Genomic DNA, 10,659 nt, shown 5'->3' on the forward strand with positions numbered 1-10,659 from the left:
ATTATCAAACAAGCCTATAACAATTTGGACAAGAGCAACTGGCCAATAGTAGCCCAGTATATCACTGAGCAGGCGAAATAAAGGGAAGTGGAGATGTCACCAATTGGGCTCCAAAATCGGGCCCAGGTGCAGGACCAGGGGAAAATTGAATAACAGGGATTCAGTTTGGTTAGGAGTCACGACTTGGGCCATCAGCAAGCCCGATTTTCAATGGTCAAGTTTTAACGACTAACATCAACTACTGTAATCACAACAAACCCTTTATGCCAATATTTGCATGAGTTTTAAAACAAAACGCATAATACAATAGGCCCTAACTGGTTAACATGTATCTAATAATAAAAGACCAAATTAGAAGCTACACCCTTTTTTTTTGAAACACGGATGAACAATCACTTTTTAAAAATACATGGAATCAGTAGCAATCAAGGGCCAAATGGTTGTATTCTTTCTTACAAAAGGACTAACTCTTATTTGCAAGATGTGTAAAAGACCTTTCTATTGAAACATTCATTCTAAATCAGAATTTTAAAGCTTCCGAATATCTTACACATCACAGTCATGCTAGCAAAGAAGAAATCCAGTTATAATACTAACACTCCTCATGACCTCCACGAATATATTTATCTAAGAGGAGTCTAAAACAGTCCCACATATACAGTCCTTCAAATAGTAGTCCAGTCTCTTATGTACACATGAAGTTCCAATTCTAACTTCAGCTCAAATGCTAAGACAAAAAAAACTGAATAAAAATAGGCATTGATTTTACATAATGAAATGAAGACTTAAACAGATGAAGAGAAGGAATAAAAACAGAAAAAAGAAAAAAAAAAGAAAAGAGGCAAGAAAGTGTTTTAAAGAAGAAAAAAAGCATAGATCTACAGCTTCAACATCTAGCCAAGCATGTTATAACCTTAACTTTGTATTTCATGGTTTGGTGAAGTACCTGATACAGCAACAAGGAAAGGAAAATTCTGAGGTCAAACAATATGAAAATCTATAGAAAACACAACAACCAAAGCAGCAACAAAAATCACAGCTTCAGTGACCAGCTCTACTTCAACTTAGAACCCAGAAATCCCGATGAAATAGAACCTTTTTTTTCGTAAAAAAAAACTAGTATGATTTTGAGTAAACTTAGAATGAGAGAATGCAGAGAACTTTGAGGTCTTTTTAGGTTATCCAAATCTGATTTTTCTGTATAGAAATGGTACCATATATAGGTACCAAAGATGCCATATGCTGGAAGAATTATTCCTCAGCAACAAAGAGCATATTCCAACAGAATTGGACAGCTGGTTTTCCCCCATTGGTTTCAGTACTTTGTACTAACCAAATGAGGCCAGTTGCCCCTCTATTCTAGAATATTCCAGCCTAAAATTATCTGATTTCAAAAACTATCTAACCTTTTATGACCCCCCTAAGTTTCTCTACTTACAATTAACCCCCCTACCAATCCTTAGGAATTGAAAAATGATGACAAACAGAAAACAATCAAAACAAGTAAACACAAATGGATCAAAAAGCAAAGATTGAACTTCTGAAAACTTGAAAGGTAATAATCCTAAAACCTCTAAAATGAACTGAAAAGGCCTTTCAAACTGNACCGTAAGTTTAGAAAGTGGTACGTTAAAGGGGAATACGAAGGACTTGGCTTGGGGATTTGGAAAGGGGAGAGGACAAGGGTTAACTGGTAGGAATTTGGGGAGGTTTGGAGCAGTTAGGGTTTTTTAAGCCTGATTTCGATCTAAAGTTTGAGCAAATCGGCATGGATTCGAGGGAAGCTAGTTGGAGATTGAGAATGAGGAGGTGAAGGGGGGTTCAGGGTGTAAATTTGGGGAGCTTTGGACCACCGGAACCGCCGTGAGGCGATTTTCGGTGGGTGGTTTGCGGCGGAGGCGGTTAGGGAACGAAGGGCGGCTAGGGTTTGAATTATTGAGAGAGACGAGTAGGAAATGCGGGGGTAATGGGGGTCTAAGGGGTCCGTTCGGACAGTTATAAGGGAGGGGAAGGGTTAGTTCCCAGCCGTTGGATTATGGGAGATCAACGGCTGAGATTAGAGGGCGATGAAACGGTGCCATTTTGGACAGTGGGGGTTTGGACCGGGTATATCAATTATTTGGGCTTGGGTTTGGGTGATTTGGGAACGGATCTGGGCCGGATTTAGGTGTAAGATTGACCCAATTTCAAAAACAAACCCTTTTCTTTCAAATCTTTCTTTTATTTCTAATTCTTTTCCTTTTCCTTTGTAATTTAAAATTACTAAATTAAAAATACCTAAATTGTCAAAAGAATGTAAAATTAAACTAATTAACTAATTATAAAAATACATAAACATCACTTAATTCTAAATTAAAAGAAAAAAGAATGTAAAATAGATCTATTTTTGTTGGTTTTCTAAATTTCTATCAAACAAATAATCATTGATTAATCCTAAAAGTGTAAAAATAAAGCCTAAATGCAATGCATGGTATTTTTCATAATTTAGTAAAATTAAACATGCACAAGAATGCAAACAATTAAATAAAAAATTCTACAAAAATTCCTAAAATGGCAAATAATTAACAAAAAATCTATTTTCTTGGATTCTGTAGGAGTAATTCATATAGGAAAAAAATCACATGCTCACAGACACCTCTTATAATTTTCTCTTAGGAAGGCCTTGGATCCATGCTGCAGGGGTCGTACCTTCTACTCTCCACCAAATGGTGAAGTTTGAACACGAAGATCAGGAGATCGTGGTCCATGGAGAGGACGAGCAATCAATTTATAGGGACCTGTCAGTCCCATGTCTCGAGGCTAGGAAAGGTAGCGAAAAGCCTTTGTGTTTGAGTCTTGGCTAGAGTTTGCGAGTTGTGAAGTCTTTGTAATAGAGTTATTACAAAGTGTCTTGTAATAGAGTATTACAAGTTAGTGAGGTATTGAGAGGTTAATTCCTAGATTGCATAAGTTGTAATCTAAAAGTTGCTCAGTAGTGAAGTTGAAATCCAACAAGGGTAGGTCGTGGGTTTTAATCCCATTGAGCTCAGAATTTTCCACGTAAAATTNTAAGATTGACCCAATTTCAAAAACAAACCCTTTTTTCTTCAATTCTTTCTTTTATTTCTAATTTCTTTTCCTTTTTCTTCCCCTTTTTTTTTAATTGAAATCCTAAATTATCTAAAGATGTGAAATTAAACTAATTAACTAATTATAAAATTATAAACATCACTTAATTCTAAATCAAAAGAGAAAAATCAATAAATTTAAAAATTAAAAGACAAAAGATGTAAGGTGAGTTATTTTTGTGATTTTCAGATTTCTATAAAATAAATAATTACTGATTAATCCTAAAAAATGCAAAAAAAATCCTAAATGCAATGCATGATATTTTTGATATTTCTCATAATTTAAACATGCAGAGAAATACAAATAATTAAGAAAATTCTACAAAAATTCCTAAAATGGCAAATAATTAACAGAAAACCTATTTTCGTGGGATTTTATAGGAGTATTTCGTATAGGGCAAAAATCACATGCTCACAGCTGGCCCTCTTTGTTTGGAAACAAGAAGGGTTTTCGGGCAAAGATAAAATGAGCAATTACGAGGGATTTTTGCCCGTTCGAAACTCCACGGGAAGCATCTTTTGAAAAATCCTGACCAAACCTTGCTTCGGAGGTTGCCTACATATCCTTAGCTATAAAGGAATCAGGTCAGTGTAGTTCTGGAAGTTTTGGTAGCTGGGACTACCGGAAAACTGTGATTTCGCTGCTGTTGCTGCTGTTTCTGCTTGCTGAGCTCCTTATTACACCAAAATGAAAGATAAGAAGCTAAACTAGCTAAGCCTATCAGCTACGAGTTACAAGATTCCTATCTATAAACCTTCTAAAGCTTGATCTTGAGTCTTGAATGGTTCTTCATGCAGACTCTGATCTGAATCTTGATGCTCGTTAACTGCAACTGCTGGTTCATTTTTCTTCAACTCTTCGGATCAATGCGGGACATGCAAAGCTTGTGACTTCAATTATATCTTGGGCAGTCCGCATCTTTCTCCGCTTCTGCACTTAGAGTTCAACTTCTTTTCTTGTTCTTCCTTTCTTTTATTTGGGTTGAGACTTCTTCTGTTGGTCATCTCAAACCCTGTGCCTCACGGTGAAAAACCTGTTCAGGCACCAAAGCAAACAAGCGAACGAAATTTTTCTGCCCCAGTTTTCACTAGGAAAATTTCGTGAATTATTGTAACAAAATCTAGACTATTTCCTTATTTGAATGCGATAAAATAAGGATTGTGTATCCTTAAGAAAAAAGAGGTTAGGGAGTGAGGCCCTATATCTATACTAAAAATCAACTAGGGAGTGAAGACCCTATGTTGGAAAAGCGACTAGGGAGTGGAGACCCTATGTCTAAAAATAAACTCAACTAGGGAGTGGAGACCCTATGTTGGAAAAGCGACTAGGGAGTGGAGACCCTATGTCTAAGATAAAATCAACTAGGGAGTGGAGACCCTATGTTGGAAAGGCGACTAGGGAGTGGAGACCCTATGTCTAAAAATATACTCAACTAGAGAGTGGAGACCCTATGTTGGAAATGTGACTAGGGAGTGGAGACCATATGTCTAAAAATAAACTCAACTAGGGAGTGGAGACCCTATGTTGGAAAAGGCGACTAGGGAGTGGAGACCCTATGTCTAAAATAAACTCAACTAGGGAGTGGAGACCCTATGTTGGAAAAGGCGACTAGGGAGTGGAGACCCTATGTCTAAAATAAATCAACTAGAAAAGGCGACTAGGGAGTGGAGACCCTATGTCTAAAATAAACTCAACTAGGGAGTGGAGACCCTATGTTGGAAAGGCGACTAGGGATTGGAGACCCTATGTTGGAAAGGCGACTAGGGAGTGGAGACCCTATGTCTAAAATAAACTCAACTAGGGAGTGGAGACCCTATGTCTAAAAATAAACTCAACTAGGGAGTGGAGACCCTATGTTGGAAAGGCGACTAGGGAGTGGAGACCCTATGTTGGAAAAGGCGACTAGGGAGTGGAGACCCTATGTCTAAAATAAACTCAACTAGGGAGTGTCTAAAATAAACTCAACTAGGGAGTGGAGACCCTATGTTGGAAAGGCGACTAGGGAGTGGAGACCCTATGTTGGAAAAGGCGACTAGGGAGTGGAGACCCTATGTCTAAAATAAACTCGACTAGGGAGTGAGACCCTATGTTGGAAAGGTGACTAGGGAGTGGAGACCCTATGTCTAAAAATAAACTCAACTAGGGAGTGGAGACCCTATGTTGGAAAAGGCGACTAGGGAGTGGAGACCCTATGTCTAAAATAAACTCAACTAGGGAGTGGAGACCCTATGTTGGAAAAGGCGACTAGGGAGTGGAGACCCTATGTCTAAAATAAACTCAACTAGGGAGTGGAGACCCTATGTTGGAAAGGCGACTAGGGAGTGGAAACCCTATGTTGGAAAGGCGACTAGGGAGTGGAGACCCTATGTTGGAAAAGGCGACTAGGGAGTGGAGACCCTATGTCTAAAAATAAACTCAACTAGGGAGTGGAGACCCTATGTTGGAAAAGGCGACTAGGGAGTGGAGACCCTATGTCTAAAATAAACTCAACTAGGGAGTGGAGACCCTATGTTGGAAAAGGCGACTAGGGAGTGGAGACCCTATGTTGGAAAAGGCGACTAGGGAGTGGAGACCCTATGTCTAAAATAAACTCAACTAGGGAGTGGAGACCCTATGTTGGAAAGGCGACTAGGGAGTGGAGACCCTATGTCTAAAATAAACTCAACTAGGGAGTGGAGACCCTATGTTGGAAAGGCGACTAGGGATTGGAGACCCTATGTCTAAAAATAAACTCAACTAGGGAGTGGAGACCCTATATTGGAAAAGGCAACTAGGGAGTGGAGACCCTATGTCTAAAATAAACTCAACTAGGGAGTGGAGACCCTATGTTGGAAAAGGCAACTAGGGAGTGGAGACCCTATGTCTAAAATAAACTCAACTAGGGAGTGGAGACCCTATGTTGGAAAAGGCGACTAGGGAGTGGAGACCCTATGTCTAAAATAAACTCAACTAGGGAGTGGAGGCCCTATGTTGGAAAAGCAGACTAGGGGGTGGAGACCCTATGTCTAAAATAAAATCAACTAGGGAGTGGAGACCCTATGTTGGAAAAGCGTTACTAGAGATTGGGGACCCTAGGCTACCATTTTTTTGAATTTTCTTTTCTTCTTATCTCTTTTTTTTCATTTTGTTTCTTCTTACTTTTTTTTATTTCATAGAATGAGTGAATGCGGGAATGAATTTTGGAGGGGACTTCCCTATATGGATTATTGCTGCAAAGCTGTTTCTAGCCCTTGCGCAGATTCTTTTTGGTCGCACCTGCTTCTTGCAAAGTTGCTTTGGATTGCACATGTTTGTCAAACAAAGAACAATGGTTAGTTTGAAACGGTGCTTGGTTTTGTGGCCTTGATTGTTTTGATCTTGACCCAACTCTTTTGATGAAAACCTCTACTACTCGCTAGCTTTCTGGAGATCGATCTCTCTTCTAAAACCAGGGACCTTGGCTTTCCAAAATTTCACATGATGGTTCACCTGTGTGGGGATTTGGCCATTTTATCTTATTCTGCCTTTATGGGCACTTGATTTTGGATTTCTTTCCTTTTCAATAAACTTGAACCTGGAGCATCGACCATCATGGCCAGTCGAGATCGACTTGATGCACCTGCTGAGGCTGGGTGCTTTTCTTTGGATTTGGCTTTTGTTAAGCAGAACCCTGTAAAACCAATCTTGCCATCTTTTCTTTGTATCAATTTCGAAGAGGGATTAGACTGAAAGGGACTCAAAGAAAAGTAAACAAAGGACATGATAATGAATTTAACGAGAAGCGTCCCTTTCGGGGGAAAGAAAGAAGGACTTATCTGGAGTGCATGCAGACTTCAATAGACATGACATGCTTCTTGGACTGGATGCCCGATCTGCGCAGCCATCCAAACTCGGCAAAATCCTTCATAATCCATATCTCAAAACCGAGAAACCTTGCCAGGACTCTTGTCAGTGCCGATGGTTGTAAGGAATTCCCTCTTTTCGATCAATGGCGCCCTTTGCGGGTTTTCGTCAATAGACCTCTCTCATTTCTCTTCTTACCGTCGCCTTATAGTGCTCTTTGCGAGTTTTCACTAACAAGACTCTCTCATTTTTTTAGTTTCTCTGCTCACCAGCGCCTTACGGTGCCCGTGTGGGTTTTCACCAACAAGACTCTCTCATTTTATTTCTCTCATTTTGATTGCAATGGATCCACGCAGCTGCGTTCTCTGATTTTGAACATCTTTTACCGATTGATCAGAAGGACTTGAACAGGGCTTGGGGTAAAAGGAATTTGGATCAAATTACAACTTTAGAACCATTCAGGCGGGATCATTGCCGAACCATTACAACATCTGCCCCAGTTTCACTTTTGGGGGATTTGAATTTTTATTTTGGTGTGACTGAACCCCAGAGAGAGGCTGCCTACGTATCCTTTCGGAATCAAGTCGAACGTCAGGGAACTTTGTTTTTGATTTTTTTTTTCTGTTTTGTTTTGTTTTGTTTTCTCTTTCTTTTTCCTTTCCTTTTCCACTTCTCTCTCTCTTTTTTTATGTTTCTTTTTCTTCTCCTTTTCCATCACTTTTTTTTCATTTCATTTTTTTTTCAATTTTTTTCAATTGCACTTTCATGTTCCAAAGAGGGTAATCAAAGAAAAGTTACCGGCTCAAAGGGTTTGCAAAGGGTTGATAGTGTTTGGATAGTGAAAAAGAAAGACTTCTTCATCCCAATCGGAGAACACTAATGCTATATAGAGGATCCAACATAGTACCTTTTTGACTGCATTTGCATTGACGGTTGTTTCTGGGAGATTTCCTTCGATGTGTCCCAAGTACAGCGCACTCTTTTGACAGTACTCTTGTTACCTGATCGTTGCCAACTTCGCACTACTAATAAGTAGCAAGAGAGGGTCGCAATAGCTTTTACCCGATTTTGGGTCGGGATCGAATCCTCAGAGAGATAGAAGTTGGAATCGAGTATCTATCTAGTGTAGAGTTGCGTATGTGTTCTTAATTACAGTTCTATTCGTTTTTGGGATTTTCTTTATAATTCTACTTTTAATAAACTACAAATTGTAAATTAAGCTAAGAGTTAAATATTGCAAGTTGTATCTAATAGTTTAAAAGGGCACTAGGGTAGTGACTACCGCCTAGGTGATCAATTGACGGATACTTGAATCTAAGGCACATGTGACATATTTGGGGAGTATGTTATAACCGTTGCACGAATTTACCCACTCTACACCTCTCGGTGGTTCAAGTGATTTTGCCCGAATTGGCTTTCTCAAGACCAATTGGGTATGCAATTTGTTCAATTCGGGTATTACTCTCTCGAGGTTTAACCCTCTAATTGAGGCTATCAATCTCTTGAATACGCCCCAAATATTCATTGTTGGACCAATTTCGGAGACTTAGGCTCTCTTTCTCAAGAAGAGCTTAAGTCAACTCAACACAAACTAGTGTTTGCAACCACTAATTCAGAAATTAACCATGAAATTGGCCCAAATAACAAACACCCATAGTCAAATTAGCCCTAAAATACAAGACCCATCAATTACCCACACTAGGGTTGAGCCACAACCCTAGCTATGGGGTCTAGCTACTCATATTCAAGGAAGAAAAACAAGAAATAGATAAAGATAAACACATATTAGTTAATTGCTAAGCTAAATACAAAGATTCAATGATGAAAAGTAAGTAAAAAAGCCCAAAATGGCTAAGAAAAGTTGTCTCACGAGTGCAGCTTGCGTATTACAATATCTGATGCCCTAAAAATGAAAAAAGAATCTATTTATACTAAGCTGAAAAATCTGGACAAAAATGCCCCTGCGGGGTTAGTGCGGACCGCGGTCCGCACTGGCTCTTTGACATAAAAAATCTCACTCTCTGAACTTGGGCTCTGCGGACCGCACAGAATGGACCGCGGCTGCGGAGGCTTCTAGTGCGGTCCGCACAAAGTTGACCGCGGACCGCACAGGCTTCAAACTTGAAAAATCATCCTCTCTGAATCTTGGCACCGCAGACCGCAGAGAATGGACTGCGGCCGTGTTGCCTTCAGTGCGGACCGCATAAAATGGTGTGCGGCCGCACTGCCTTGAAACCTGAAATTCAACTCTCTGAATCTCCCAATGCGGACAGCACAAAGTGGTGTGCGGCCGCACTGGGCCTATTCTGCCGGAGCTTGTCTTGTCTTTGGCACTTATGCAAGTTTCACTCCTTTTAAGCCGATCTTTGATATTTTGTCACTTTGTTGATCAAACCTGCAATCAAGCACAACTTGTAAGCCTTTTGGGACTATTTTGTATGAATATTTGATCACAGCATAAGCAAGGAGTATCAAATGCGTCAAAATCCCTAGTTATCAACTCCCCCAAACTTAAGCTTTTTCTTGTCCTCAAGCAAACAAAATAAGACCCACCCCTTAAGAGAAAGTCCAAGAAAAATTTCAGCTGTCCTAAAGTGACCTCAACTAGCCTCAATTAGGACTAACAATTGCCCTCAATACACATGAATCATTAACACATTTACTCTTTTAAAACACCATGGATCAAGTGCGACTCAAGAGCATCAAGAGTTGACTCAACACATCAAAGAACTCTTTCAACTACTTCGGTCATTGTGGAACCCAAACTCACACATCCTCAACTCTCCCTAAGCAATCCTCACCTTTAAGATAGAGGCACTCAGAACGAGGAAAATGGGAATTCACTCATCTCTCTCAAGAAAAAGCCACAAGTCCGGCTCTAGGTACCATATGCTTGCCCTTTATGTGAGTATCCACTAATGTAAGCTTCATTCAACTCAAGATCATATAGGAATTTTGTGGAGACATTATGAAGGCTTTTGGTTCCGGGTAGGAAATGTTTTAGTCTAAGTAGGTTCCATCTTCCCTTAAGCACTTCTTTTGATTCATTTGGCATCCATTCACTTGACTCTTTGAGTCATTTCACTTCTTTCTAAGGGGTTAGGGAGACACATTGTCACACTTTCTTATGCATTTCAAACCTTTTCTCCTTTTTCAAGTTTCCACACCTTTCATTCTTTGCTTTTCTTGAATCCCTTTTTATTCTTTTTCACATTGAACATTCTTTTTGTCTTTTTTGCTTTTCTTTCTTTTTCGTTGCCTTTCCTTTTCTTCATTTTTGCGCCCTTTTTACCACTTTGTTGCAATCCTCGTCTCTCCCCCCAAACTTATACTTTTTCCATGTGCTCAAGGAAAGATCGGGTGCCAAGAGAGGGTATCTTTTAGAACGGGTATAGGCTTGTATCATGGTTCTTGAAAGAAAAAGGTCTAAGGCTCAAAAGGGTTAACTAGGGATCATATCACTGGTAGGTTATGGAATTGTTCAAACTATCATTTGGATCAAGGAGAGCCTATAATCATGTCTCAAGTCAAAATTCACCTAGGATTTCGCCTCAACAAACATTTAGGGCAAGTTCTAGACCAATGGCTCAGGACTTGGACTTTCAATTCAATTACTCACCACACAAGCTAAGGGATTGCTAAAGACATAGAGTCGGGGGCCCACACGACCTTAGATACGATTTGAGCACACAATGGTCCCGAAAAACCACTTGATGATTATCGGCCAAC

The sequence above is a fragment of the Nicotiana attenuata genome, unplaced genomic scaffold, assembly GCF_001879085.1.
Source record: "Nicotiana attenuata strain UT unplaced genomic scaffold, NIATTr2, whole genome shotgun sequence".
NCBI lineage: Eukaryota > Viridiplantae > Streptophyta > Magnoliopsida > Solanales > Solanaceae > Nicotiana > Nicotiana attenuata.